Raw genomic sequence first — 14145 nt, 5'->3', positions numbered from 1 at the left:
CATCCCTGCTGAGTGATTTGGGACAACCGTGGGTAAACTGAGCCACCCCTCAGGGACAGATGATGGCTGAGGCTCGTGCATTCATTCACACACTCTTCTTGGGAGCCCCCGCTGCCCCGGCCGAGCAGGTGTGCCAACGGGCAGGACTGGGCCCTGTCTTCAGGTTTCCAGTCGGACAGTGAATCTGGACACCGTCGTGAGCAGGTGGTCATCCCGCCACCCCCAGGGCCCTGGGAGGGCGCAGACACCAAACCTGAGGACCCAGCGCCAAGCCCGTGGCGGCCAGTCCTCTCTCCCGGCGACGACCCCTCGCTGTGGCTGCCGAGTCTGGGGCAGGTGGACACGCGCGGCCGGCCCGCCCGCCCGGGGAGGGAGGCGACTACCGCACAGAGACCCTCCACCCTGGCCGTCCGGGAAGGGGCTCTGGGGACAAACCTGCCAATGCCTTTGACGTTTTGTCATTTGCTCCTTTTTCTTTTCTTTTTTTTTTAAATATATTTTTATTGATCTCAGAGAGGAAGGGAGGGGGAACGAAAGATAGAAACATCAATGATGAGAGGGAATCACTGATCGGCTGCCTCCTGCACGCCCCACACTAGGGATCGAGCCCACAACCTGGCATGTGCCCTGACCAGGGATTGAACCCTGACCTCCTGGTTCTTAGGTCGACGCTCAACCCCTGAGCCACGCCAGCTGGCTCCTTTTTCTTCCCTGTGACCGCAGAGAGGAACCATGTGGTTGTTGCAATTTGGCCTGATTGACCCGCCCCCCTTCCTCCCTCTTCCTTCCTGCCCCCTCTTTGCAGAGCCCCTGACACGTTCCTTCCGAAGCAGCCGCTGGGAATGAGTTAGGGTCGGGCAGGCGAAAAGCCAATGCTCATTGTTGGGAAAAAGCAAGAAGGGAAGGAAAGCCCTGGGAGAGGCTCCTGGGAGAGAACCCTGAGGATATTCTAGATCCGTCTGTGGTTCACACTATGGTGACTGGGTGATCACTCCTGTGTGGGAGGCGCCTCCCTCAAACCTTGTTACCTCGTCCACACCTTCCCCGGCTGACATAGGGAAAAAGAAAGGAAAATATCCTCCTGGTATCTTCTCTTTCTGTGCGTCTCGTTTGAGAGGATACACAGCCCCCGCGTGTGGCTCCGTGGTTGAGTCCTCTGAAGCAGGAGGCCGCGGTTCCCACTAGGGGGGCCGAATGGGGTACTGGTGTGGAGCCTGGCCCAGTGTTGAGGCCAGTGCTTTCTCCTTTTACGTCACACAGAGTCCCACTATGTGTGCGTGTGCTGGTTTCCGTTTCCGTTTTTCTGTGTCACAAGTTTGCAACAAGCATTTACACCGACAACCACCTAGACCAGTGATGGCGAACCTTTTGAGCTCGGCGTGCCAGCATTTTGAAAAACCCTACCTTAACTCTGGTGCCGTGTCACATATAGAAATTTTGTGATATTTGCAACTATAGTAAAACAAAAACTTATATTTTTGATATTTATTTTATATACTTAAATGCCATTTAACAAAGAAAAATCAACCCAAAAAGTGAGTTCGCGTGTCACCTCTGACACGCGTGTCACCTCTGACATGCGTGTCATAGGTTCGCCATCACTGACCCAGTTATATCGGCCTCTAGCTCAGTGGTTCTCAACCGTGGCTGCACATTAGAATCACCTGGGAATCCTTTTAAAATCCTGATTTCTGGGCCTCATCCTCCGGAAATTCTGTTTCTTTGTTACTAATGTTGTGGCCCCACCCCATAGCAAAGAAACAGAATTTCCGGAGGATGAGGCCCAGAAATCAGGATTTTAAAAGGATTCCCAGGTGATTCTAATGTGCAGCCACGGTTGAGAAGCACTGTCTTAAAGGGAGACGCTTTCGCAGCTGCGGTCAGAGGAAGACGTGACTTTGGAAGGAGGATTGGAGCCGCACAGGTGCTGGCTTTGAAGATGGAGGAAGAGGCCGTCAGCCAAGGAATGGGGTGGCCCCTCGGAGCTGGAGGTGGCCTCTCCCTGGGGCGTCCGGAGGAGCATACAGCTCTGCCGAGACCTGGGTCTTGGCCGGGGGAGACCGTGTGGGACATGTGGCTTAGAAGCTGGGGGGACACTGTGGTGTGAAGCCACCACGGGGGTGATGACTGGCCATGGCAGCGCTAGACGTGAGCGCAGGGGCAAGCGCAGAGCTCCGAGCCCCTCCCCGGGAGCCCTTTCTGCACTCCCGTCTCCGCCCTCACCCGCAACACACTGGCTCCTTCCTGCTTGTGAGCTGAGTCACCCCACAAGGCCCTGCTCCCCTTGCACTGAGTCCTTCACCTCCTGCCCACCCGCTCTGCTCACACATCCCTTCACTCTGAGCCTCTGAGCCGGGACAGACAGCAGAGGCCCTTCCCCTGCGCGCACAGCTCCCTGGCCCACCCGGGTCCCCCCCACACAGCTCCCTGGCCCACCCGGGTCCCCCCCACACAGCTCCCTGGCCCACCCAAGTCCCCCCCCACAGCTCCCTCGGCCCACCTGGTGCCCTGGATGGATGGATGGATGGGTGGATGGAGGAGACGCGTGGGAGCCATCTCTGCTCTGTGGCTCCGGATCCCGCCGGGCAGTGCAGACTGGAACCAGCGTCGTGAGTAAGCCTGGGCCTCAGCGGCCGTGAGGGCCCACGGGATCGTTCCTCTGCCGTCCAGAGCGTGAACGTGATTAGGGCGACGTGGCGCACCTGGCTTGCTGGCCACCCGGCCCCTGGGCAGCTCGTGCCCCTGCAGCAATCCTCTGCCAGCCCGGGAGGGGCCGGCGGGCGACGGCTCAGCTCCTGGTGACCATGCTGAGATGCCGACTGCAGGAGACAGGCCCTGCTGCCTCAGCAGTGACCTCAGCAATGCTCTGAGTATTACGTTCCCTCCTTCCCATTGCATCCTGCTCTTCTTCAGCCCCATAAGCTCCCGCACCCGCACCTGGCCCTTGTCTCGGGCCCTGCTTTCAGAGGAGCCCAGACACCGAGGGACTGCGAGTAAGAATCCAGGTGGGAGCCCTGAGAAGGGCACACGAAGGGCGCCAGGACCCAGCAGATCACCACCGTGACCAGCGAGGCTGGAGCACTATCCCAGACTAACCCAGACCGGAGAGGCGTGAGCGGGTGACTTACAAAACAGCACGAACCTCTTCCTCACCGATCCGAGGCGGGGTCAGCGCACTGGCAGATTCCTGTCCGGTGACAGCCCGGTTCCTGGCTCACAGGCACTGTTTTCTCAGTGTCCTCAAACGGTGGGAGGGGCAAAGCAGCTCTCTGGGATCATTTATATATTGATTCCAGAGGGAAGGAGGGAGAGGGAGAGAAAGACAGAAACATAAATTAGATGAGAGAGAAGTATCCGGGCATGTGCCCTGACCAGGAATCGAACCGGCCACCTCCTGGTGCATGGGACGACACTCGACCCACAGCCACACTGGCCAGGCTCCGGGGTCTCTGTTATAAGGACACTAATCCCATTGACAAGGTCGCCACCCTGTGGCCTGATTACCTGCCAAACGCCCTCCCTCTAAGTACCATCGCATTGGGAATTGGGGGCACAGACATTTAATCTACTGCACCTCCTCAGCACCCATTCCAGCCCCCTCCTCCCTGACGTTCTCTCCATAGAATCTTAGAAAGCCTCACCTGCCCTCATCCCTTGCAGGCGGGGGCGGCCACATAACACAGGTATGAACAGACGTCTGCTGAGGAGTCCTGGGACAGTCTCCCCTCCTGACGTGGTGACCTCATCTTCCACTTCCCTCCTCCTGGAACTCGGACTTAATTGAAATCCGCAGAACACTGTACTCACCCACTATGGAGGACGAGGTCTCTCCAAAAACCCCGGAATGCCGACCCAATATCGTATATTAGGCCACAAAACAAGTCTCAGCAAATTTAAAAGGATTGAAACAACACAATGCAATGGCATCACACCAATTATATTAGAAATCAGTAGCATTAGGACATCCAAAAATCCCTGAATCTTTTAAAATTAAGCGACACTTCTAAATATTCTAGGGGTCAAGGAAGAAATCACAAGGGAAATTAGAAAATATTTTAGGTGAATAGTAATGAAAGCACAACATATTAAGATAGGTGGGGGATAGGTGGGCATGCTATGAATGTCCTTCAGGGAAAAAAAAATCAGATGTTTTCTGTTCTAGGATTTCCAAGTGCTTCCTATTTCCCTGGCCTCCTCAGAGCGCGGCCCATACACACGCAGGTCAGGAGTCTGAGAATCTGAAGGGGGGTTCAGGCAGATTTGGGGGTCCCCTTCTGTGGCTCCCACCTTGTTGAGTTCCTCCCTTAGCATCTGGCTGCTGGACCAGCCCCGGATTCCGACCTCTGACCCTGAAACCCGAGGCCTCTGCTTGAGCTTGTCTGGAGCAGCAGGGTGGGATGCCCTGGGGGAGGAGTGCTGGGGGGGTGGCGGTGGGACTGGAGCACCGGTGTCCCCTCCCAGGAGGACCTTCCCTCCGGAGTCCTCTCCCCTCAGTCTTCCTCCTGCTCGGGGAGCTCTCCAGCGCCTCCAAACAGTTGTTTATGTTTCACCCCAACATGATTGTTATTGGCAAATGTGTTCATGGAGAACAGTGACTCTGCTGTGCTTGGAGCCTGAAGTTGCTCTTAACCTTCAGATGGTCATCTTCCCAGACACCTGTCCATGTGATCCGTGTACCCATGTGCGCCCGATTTCACATAAACGGGGTCATACAATCCACACTGTTTTACATCACACCCTTTCCCATCAACAGTTACATGGGTGTCTTCCTGTGTTAATGTTTGTAGGTCTACATTGTTCTTTTCAAGAGCGATACAGTTTTCCTCGGACACATGTAATTTATTTCCCTCACCAAGTCAAATACACACACAATGCTGTGTAAAATCCCCGTGTGGACATCTGTGCATGTCCCTGATCCTCTCTCGGGACAAATTCCTCGCAATCCATGCCCTCCTGCCGCCCCCCCCCCCCCCCCGCTTTTCCATTTTGCATCTTCTGAGCCTCTCCATGGTAAGCAAAAGCAAAAATAAAAGCCTTCCACCACCTGTGGCCCCAGCTGCCCGTTCCCCTTTCTGGAGCCAGCTAATGTTATCAGTTTCCAGGGAATTCTTCTGGGGCAACCGTGCTTCTGTGCAAAGAGACGGGGCTCCTCGCCAGCCCACCTGTCACCAAGTGGTGGCCTCCTGGGCACACTGCTCTGTCCTTCTAGCACATTTCAAAAGCCAGCTGGTGTGGCTCAGTGGTTGGACATTGACCTCTGAACCAGGAGGTCACAGTTAGATTCTCGGTCAGGGCACAGGCCCGGGTTGTGGGCTCCATCCTCAGTAGGGGGTGTGCAGGAGGCAGCCAATCAATGATTCTCTCTCATCATTGATGTTTCTAACTCTCCCTCTCCCTCCCTCTCTGAAATCAACAAAAACTATTTTAAAAAATAAAATAAACAAAAGCCAGAATTCCTAAGAAAAACAAAACAAAACAACTCCCTACAAGCTCCATACACAGGGCTCAGTAAACTGTCCCAAGGATTGTGGTTGTTTTTTCAATCAGTCCCCAAAGATGGGACAAAAGAGAAATAACTAGCATTGGAATTGTACACCCTTTCTTGCCGAAATTGTCGTGGACCAGCGGTTCTCAGCCAGCAGGACTGCAGTGACCAGCTGCTGCTGTGGGCTGGGTGCAGAGGCCCCCGGGGCAGGGCCAGCCTCTGGCTGATGCGGGGCTGAGGGGTGGCTTCCTGGCAGTCTGCTCGTCTGCAGAGCTAAGAGCAGAAGGAAGTGTGGCCCGGCCAAGGCCACGTCTGTAGCCACCCCGGTTTCCCATGGGAAGGAGCCTCTCCTTACCTCCCGACTCGAGCCATGATTATTTTTATCATCCCCATCACCAGCCAGCCCGGCGGCCCTGTAATTTGGGAGCCTGGCCACCGCTGTCCTATAATTCCCCATAGACAGACCTCGGGGTGGCCCCTTCGACTTGCACTTTGGTGATGCTCTGTGGCCAGAAGTCTCTTCTGCAAATTAGGGCCAGGACCTGGTGCCCTGGAGTCACAGCTGAGGCAGGGGAGGCAGCTGGGGCCTCTGGATTTCCTGTGCCCGGCTCAGCTCCACCACCGCGTTGGGACCCGCCAACTTGGAAATAAGTGTGTGTGTGTGTGAGTGTGTGTATGTGTGTGTATGTGTGTGTGTGTGTGAGTGTGTGTGTATGTGTGTGTATGTGTGTGAGTGTGTGTATGTGTGTGTGAGTGTGTGTGTATTGTGTGTGAGTGTGTATGTGTGTATGTGTGTGAGTGTGTGTATGTGTATGTGTGTGAGTGTGTGTGTATGTGTGTGAGTGTGTGTATGTGTGTGTGAGTGTGTGTGAGTGTGTGTGTGTGTGTATGTGTGTGTATGTGTGTGTATGTGTGTGTGTGAGTGTGTGTGTATGTGTGTGTGAGTGTGTGTGTGAGTGTGTGTCTCCTCAAAGGAGGTGGGCTGGTGCTGAGCGTGGGGCTGGCCTGGGGGCGAGGCTGGGGAGCGGCAGGCAGGGTGGGTGGCTCAGGTGGTCAAGCGCATCTCCTGTCCCCGCGCCTGGTGTGCGGTCCCTGCAGACGTGCCGGCTTCCTTGGCCATCATTGACCAGGTGGCCTGCTCTCCTGCCTCAAGGGAGACCGAGGAGCCCGTGTGCTGCCATGTAATTTCGCTAGAACCCCACTTCCATCATGCCGCTTCTCCAGCGCCCACAAAACCACCCAGCTCCCTAGGCTCGGGGAGCCCGGTGTGTTCCTGAAAGCTAACAGATGCCCGACCCGGGAACGGTGTTTTGTTTCGGCATTTTTTGAGCGGGTTTTCATGTACTGAGTATGAATACATCCATTTACCCTGAACCCTTAACGAAAGGAAAGAAAAGGAAGCCTTCACAACATAAAAGCAGAGACTCGGTGCACTCACGTGCCCTGGCACGTCACTGACGGTGAGTCTGGGCTAAGAAATGGGTCATGTTTCCCGGCAGCACCGACTCTGGACCGTTAGGGTTTGGTGCTGTTATTCGTTCCTCACAGCATCCTTGGGAGGTGGGCATGCTTCACTCCAGGTCACCGCTGAGGAAACTGAGCTCAGAAAGGTCGCCCAGCCCGCAGGTGGCACACCTGGCCTCTGAGCTACCCTGGCCCACCCTGCCTGTCTCGTTCTGGAACACTCACCGCACGGCCGCCTCACCACCACCAGGCCAGCTCCCCAGGGGTGGGTGTCAGCTCTGCCCCACCCCCATCTCCCCAGCTCCAGCACAGGGCTGGAGACTTGGCAAATATTTGTTGAATAAATGAAGGAATGGATCATTGTAAATTGCAAAGCTATTTTCCAATATATGATTATTATTTCTTCTCTCCCCTTCTCCCCCTACCCTTGACTCCTCCCTAATAATTAAGCCTCCCTCGGTGGCTCTATTTCCCCCACATCCTGAAAGGCTTTGGGATCCCCACTAAGGATGGAGGTGCGGAGCCGCTGCCCGCAGGAGGCAGCTTAGTGTAACGCCGAAGAATTCGCACTTCAGAGCCAGACTACGTGGGTGGGTGACTCCTGAGTCAGTTTTCTCACCTGTAAAATGGGTATAATGACAATGTTGGCGACATTAATGATGATCCTGTAGCAGACACCCCTCAGGCACCTGTCAGATGCTCTTGGCCTCTGCTGATAGTCATTCTAACCGCTGTGGTGGCAGCTAGCTCTGCGTGGACTGTGACCAGCTTCTCAGACAGCACCTGGCCTCCTGTCTGTGCTGCGTGCCTCTGGCCTCCTGTCCTGGGCTTCTCTAAGACCATGGAAGCGTGGGATGCTGCAGGGCCCTGCCTGCTGCCTGGTGTCTGTTCCTACATAACCAAGAAGGGGGGCGGGGGGAGGGGGCGCTGTTAAGGCCCCTTGGGTAGATGTTGGCCAATGGGAGACAAGAGCTGATAGATGAATTATTTCTCCTTTGCCCCCTCCTCCCCCACCCCGTCCAACTGTCCTCTATTTTGTACCCCCAGGGGATAGAGCATTCGTTCAACTGCACCCAGTGGTCCCAGTCGGGTCACATACTCTCTGTTTGGCCCGGGTGCCTGTCCTGATCAGTTGGGTTTCTACTGTAAGTCCCAGTGTGGGACTTTGTCATGAAAGGGAACTTCAGTATATTCGTTTCGAGGGTTTATAGGGGAAGCAGAAGTGAGTTTATAGGGCCCAGATGGCCCCAGCACATCAGCCCTCACTGCACAGTGGTCCCCTGGCACTCACATGCAGGATTATTTTCCCGCTTCAGCTGCTGTCGTGCTGGCCTGCCATGTGCTGAGTGCTAGTTGGTGACCTGGGGGTGACCTGTTCTCAGGACATCGGGGCTCAGTGTCTTCCTTCTGCTTCTTTCCCCCAGTTACTGAGGTCACGTGAGCCTAGGAACCGCCTGTGGCTGGTCTCCGCCCCACCTGGGGGTTAACTTGTCACCCAGTTTTGCTGTCGATGTTGTCTGTGGGTCTTCTGATTTTTTTAAATTCTGGTTGTTTTGAGTGTTTCTGGGGGGTGTATAAGTCTGCCGGGGCTGTCATAACAAAATACCACTGAGCGGGGGGCTTGACACAGAAATTTGCTTTCTCACAGTTCTGGAGCCTGGAAGTCCAAGATGGAGGTGCTGTCAGGGCTGGTTTCGGGTGAGACCTTCCTTTTTTTTTAATTTTAGTTTTCAATTACAGTTCATATTCAATGTTATTTTGTATTGGTTTTAGATGTACGGCATAGTGGGTAGATAATCATACACTATGTAAAGTGGTCCCCCAACATTTCAAGCACCCACCTGGCACCATGCGTAGTTATTACAATGTTATTTACTATATTCCCTGTGCTATGCCTGCGAGTGTTCTGTAACTGACAATTTGTGCTTCTTAATCCCTTCACCTTCTTCACCCAGCCCCCCCCCCCCCCCCCCCGTGAGTTCTCTCTTGCTGGTTTGCAGACCACTGCCTTCTTACTGCATTCTCACAGGGCCTTTCCTCTGTGAACACACGCACACGCACATGGGGTATCTCTTCCTCTTCTTCTAAAGACACCTGTCCTGCCCGGCCGGCATGGCTCAGTGGCCGAGTGTTGACCTATGAACCAGGTGGTCACAGTTTGATTCTCGGTCAGGGCACACGCCTAGGTTGCGGGCTTGATTCCCAGTGTGGGGCGCGCAGAAGGCAGCCGATCAGTGACTCTCTCTCATCATTGACGTTTCTATCTCTTTCTCTCTCTCCCTTCCTCTCTAAAATCAATAAAAATATTAAAAATATCTTGATTTTAAAAATAAAACAAAATAAAGACACCTGTGTTGTCAGATTAGGGCCCCACTCTTACGACCTCATCTAACGTAAATTACATCCTTAAAGGCCCTATGTCCAAATGTAGTCACTTTGGGGGTTATGGCTTCAACATATGAATTTGGGAGGATATAGTTCAGTCCTTAATGGGGAATTTGGGGAGAAGCAAAAACTACATTCTGCCATCTTCCCAGAATGAGACAGGCTTTGGCCGCAGCTCACACAGGCCTGGCCCCTTGAGCAGGGAGCAGAGTGAAAAAGGGTGGGGAGTGTTTGGGGTTAAGAGGCAGATGTTCAGCACATGACAAAGGCCCCGGTGGCTGGGCTCCTGCCCACTTCTCCCCTCACCAGCGCCTGACACCTGCTGCCCCCCCCCCCCCCCGCACGCTCTGGGGACAGCAAACGGTTTCGCAGTTCCCTGAACACACCACCTGCTTCTGGTCTCCACGCCTTTGCTCACACCGTTGAGACTGCCTGCAATGCCTCCCTCGCTTCCCTACCCTCTTCTCTCCACTTCAACCAAGAGTGCCTACTCATCCTGTCCTTTGGCATTCACCTCGGCAATCCCCTGCTCTAGAAAGTGTAGGTGTTCAGGGACCACCCCCATGCTCCCGAAGTGAGCATGTGTGCACACACACACACACACACACATACACACACACCCATGCCCCACCTACGCCTCCTCACTGCACTCACCTCACTGCATTGTACTTGTGTTGTTGTGAGTGTCCCCCGACACACACACTAGACTGGTGGTCCCTGAGGGCAAGGCCTGTGCCTCGTCCCCTGGCAGATGGGATCCAGCTCTCAATTCTTCATTGCCCTTGTCACGGAGTCCCTTACCTGTGCCATGGCCAGGCACAGGTAGACTTAGCATAGCCTTCTCTGCCTTACTGACTTCGGGCTTGGGCATGGGATTCGCTTTGGCCAGTGATGTCAGCAGAGGTTTTATCAGCGGTTCTCAACCTGTAGGTCGCGCCCCCTTTGGGGTTGAACGACCTTTTCACAGGGGTCGCCTAAGACCATCGGAAAACACATCTATAATTACATATTGTTTTTGTGATTCATCACTATGCTTTCATTATGTTCAATTTGTAACAATGTAATTGGGGGTCACCACAACATGAGGAACTGTATGAAAGGGTCGCGGCATTAGGAAGGTTGAGAACCACTGCTTTACATGCACGTGGCTGGTTTGACTTGTCTCTTGTACTCCCTTGAGAGGACTGTGTCCTGAGTAGCCACTGGCCCAAACAGAACGTGGGGATGTGAAGAGCAGACCTCACCCTAACCCAGAGGCTAGATGCAAACCCAGCGACCCTGTGGCCGACACAGACTCCCTGCTGACCCGGCGGCCTGTGAATGAGGAGGATAAACACTGGTTGCTGTGGGGTGCTGGGGTTGGGAGGATGTCTGCTTTGTAGCATTGCTGCAGCAGTAGTTGACTAGGACATCATTCGTCCTTGTGTTCCCAAGCCCAGCACAGTCCTGGGCCAAAACATGCTTGTTAAGTAAAGAAACTAATAAATTCCTTGTTTCAATACCTTTGTCGTCTGCTCGAGTCGCCATACCTCCTGAGACTTCTGTTACCTCCTCCTTCCAAAGGGGGTAATAATGGCTTCTTCGTAGGGTTGCTGTGTGAGGACTCCGTGGAATACGGTGGGCAAAGCTCCCGGCACTCTGTGCTCAGTAAGTGACACTTTCCTTCCTCCCCCTCTACCCCTGACATCTGGAAGTGAGCGCTTAGGTTGGAATGCTCAGGGGCAGAGGGAGCTGAGATGGGGTGGGGCGGTGGGGAGGGGGAGGGGCTTACTCCACTCTTCAGCCTCTGGGCCTCGAACTCCAGCTGAGGGAACCTCTTTCTAGTCCTCCCCTTCCCTCCTCTTTGCCCCGGGATTCTTCCCTGCGTCACTGCCACGCAGGTCTTCCTGGACCAGAGAAGAGGATTTGCCCCAGACCCCAAGGATTGCCCAGCAACGCCCTGGCCTCGCCTGCAGCTGGGCTGCCTGAAACGGGGAGCTCACACTTCCCTCTTGGAAGCTGTGCGCGAAGTCTGTCTCCTCTAAACCACCCCGCTGTGAGGAAGCCACAGGGAGCCACACGGGGAGGCAGGGGACATGCTGAGGACTCAGCCCTCTTGGACTGCCCAGCCCAGCCCCGCTGCCAGCTGAGCGGCCTCAGCTGATGCCACAGGAGCCGGGGAGCCCTCCAGACCCACCCAGTCCACTTTATAAGAAGCAATACATTTTTGTTGTTTTCCATCATTAAGTTTTGCAGTAGTTTGTTACACAGCAGGTCAATGAAACTCTCTTTCCCCGTAATATATATGTCATATGATAGGTATATTAAATACTATCACTATTATTTCTAAGCCATTGGAGAGGAAGTGGCAGAAATCACGACCCCACACATTTCAGGGTGTGTCTGTAATAAACCAACATCATCTTACAACACAGTTCAGTTATAAAATTCAGGAAACTAACATTGGCACATTTTTCATTTGGTTCCTGTTTATATCTTGTCAATTATCTACATAATGTCTTTCAGAGTAATATTTTATTTTTCGGTTCCGGGATCCAGTGCAGAATTATTCATTGCAGTTAGTGGTTGTATTAGTCATATGTGGCTGCATAACAAGTCACCCCAAGATTTGGTGGCTTAAAACATCTCACAGTTTCTGTGGGTCAGGAGTCCGGCTGTGGCTGAGCTGGGCTCTTTGACTCAGGGTCCCTCCGAGGCTGCTCTCCAGATGTCGGCCAGGGCGACAGTGATCTCAAGGTGCAACCGGCAGGATCTGTCTGCGTCCAGGCTCACTCCGAGACTGTTGGCGGGATTCAGGTCACTGCAGACTGTTGGCCGGAAGCTCTCGGTGTTTTGCTGGCTGTTGGCCAGAGCTCTTCCTCTCTGTTCCTTGAAACATGGGCCTGTCCAGGGGGGAAGCTCATAATTTGGCCACTTGCTTCACCCGATCAAGAGAGTTGAGAAGAGCCAGAGAGAGAATGCTAGCAAGTCAGAAGTCAAGTCTTTTGTAACCTAAATTAGAGTCTTTTGTAATCTCAGAAGTGACATCCCATCGCCTCTGCTGTGTTCTACTCATTTAAAACAGGTGCCTGCGTCCAGGCATTCTCAAGGGGACGGGATTGCACCGGAGGTAAACGCCAGGAGAGCGGGTGTCGCTGGGACCATCTGAGAATCTGCCACAGCCTTCTTGTCTCTTTTGTTTTTTCTCATCTGAAACTGCTTTTAAAGCCTTTTTCTTTGTCTTTCATGCCATGACATTTTCGATATGACAGGCCAATTGTTTTGTAAATGTCCCCCAGTTTGGGTTTGCCTGATGTTTCCTCGTGATTAGATCCAGGAGATGTGTTTCTTTTCTTTTCTTTTTTTTATTGCTTAAAGTGTTACAAAGGGTATTACATATGTCTCCTTTTGTGTTTCTTAAAAATATGTTTTTATTGATTTTTAGAGAGAGGGGAAGGCAGAAGGAGATAGAGAACCATTTCTTTTGCCTTCCACACGCACCCCTCCTGGGGATCGAGCCTGCGACCTGGGAAATGGAGCCAGCAACCTCTCGGCGCTCTGGATGGCGCTCAACCCACTGGGCCACACGGGCCAGGGCAGGTGAGGCGTTTCTGCACAGGAACACCTCAGACTCAACGCTGAGTGAGGTCCCAGCATATCACATCAGGAGGCGTGTGGTGTCCATGTGCCCTATTCTTAGTGACTTTACTTTGGATTGCGCCCACATTCTTAACCGCTCTGCAATTCTGCCTCTGGTCTGGAAAGTTCTTTTTTTAATTTTTCAAACAGGGTGAAAACAAAAGAAAACAAAACGGAGACCAATTCTCTTGGCAGAGCAATTTTGGGAAGAAGTTGAACCTAGAAACTGTTTTAGGATGAAAATTCCCAATGTCTTGGATCAGACCTTCACCCTATACCTCTCATTTGCGCCCAAGATATTCTTACTGTAGGCCCAAGTCTTGCCTGTTGGGCCAGCCTGAAGCGGGGAGAATGAATACCCTTTCACACTCCTGTTTCTTTCCATTACTCATCCCTTCACCTAGAAAGCCCTGTCCCACCTCTGCCTTCTATTTCCTGTCTACCTGAAGAGCTCGGTTCATCGTGTAAGCTCAGGCCTGGGGCCTTCAGATCCAGGAATAAGGCTGCAGCTCTGCACAATCCAGGGGCCCATAGTCACATCGCATTCCGTGTGCCTGGTGTCCCTGGGGCTGGGCAACATACCTGCTCCGAAATCCAGCTGGAAAGCATACAGGCTGATTCCAGGGCAGAGGCCGGCCCCCTTTAATAGGGCCTGAGGGCAGCCAGGAGATCTGGAGAGAGAGGTTCAGGGAACTTATTTAGGAGGTGAGCTGTGGTGTGAATTCTCACCAGATCTCTGGTCCCCTATAGCAAGTCACAGAACTGTTAGTCATAGAACTGACATGCACAGCCCGGAGCACGTGGCCACCTGCCCTCCAGCCCACAGCCTGTGGACCCAGGTCAGGAACAGGGTCCTCTGACTACAGCCCCCTGTGAGGACCTGCTCCTGCGAGGGCTGGGGTCATGCTCGATTCTATTCGGGTTTCTCATCAACGAACGTTGAGAATGAACGTTGAGAATGAGGGGAAGGCCAAGTACCGATGTTGAGGTTTCTGCTTTTTGGGATGTTCTTATTTCTCCTCCACAGGAAGTGACTTATTGTGTCTACTATAAATCCAATTAAGTGGCAGGATCACTGGCCTTAGAGAGGCCCGAATTATTAGCTCATGTCCTAAGTGTCGGTAAGACTCAGGAGAAAAGCCTCATCAGCGGGAATCAAAGCCTGGGAGGCATCGCCAGGATTCAGACAAGTA

At 53.4% G+C, this 14145-nt stretch overlaps 1 non-coding gene across 1 annotated transcript; it reads left to right on the top strand.

Moving 5' to 3' along the window:
• Positions 1–953: 953 nt before the first annotated feature.
• On the top strand, positions 954–1054 carry LOC132215059 (small nucleolar RNA U13). Its single transcript, XR_009448424.1, has one exon. It is a non-coding gene; the product is annotated as a small nucleolar RNA U13 (small nucleolar RNA).
• Positions 1055–14145: the final 13091 nt, after the last annotated feature.

This window comes from Myotis daubentonii, chromosome 13 (genome assembly GCF_963259705.1).
Source record: "Myotis daubentonii chromosome 13, mMyoDau2.1, whole genome shotgun sequence".
NCBI lineage: Eukaryota > Metazoa > Chordata > Mammalia > Chiroptera > Vespertilionidae > Myotis > Myotis daubentonii.
This window is presented reverse-complemented; position numbering and strand designations above follow the sequence as displayed.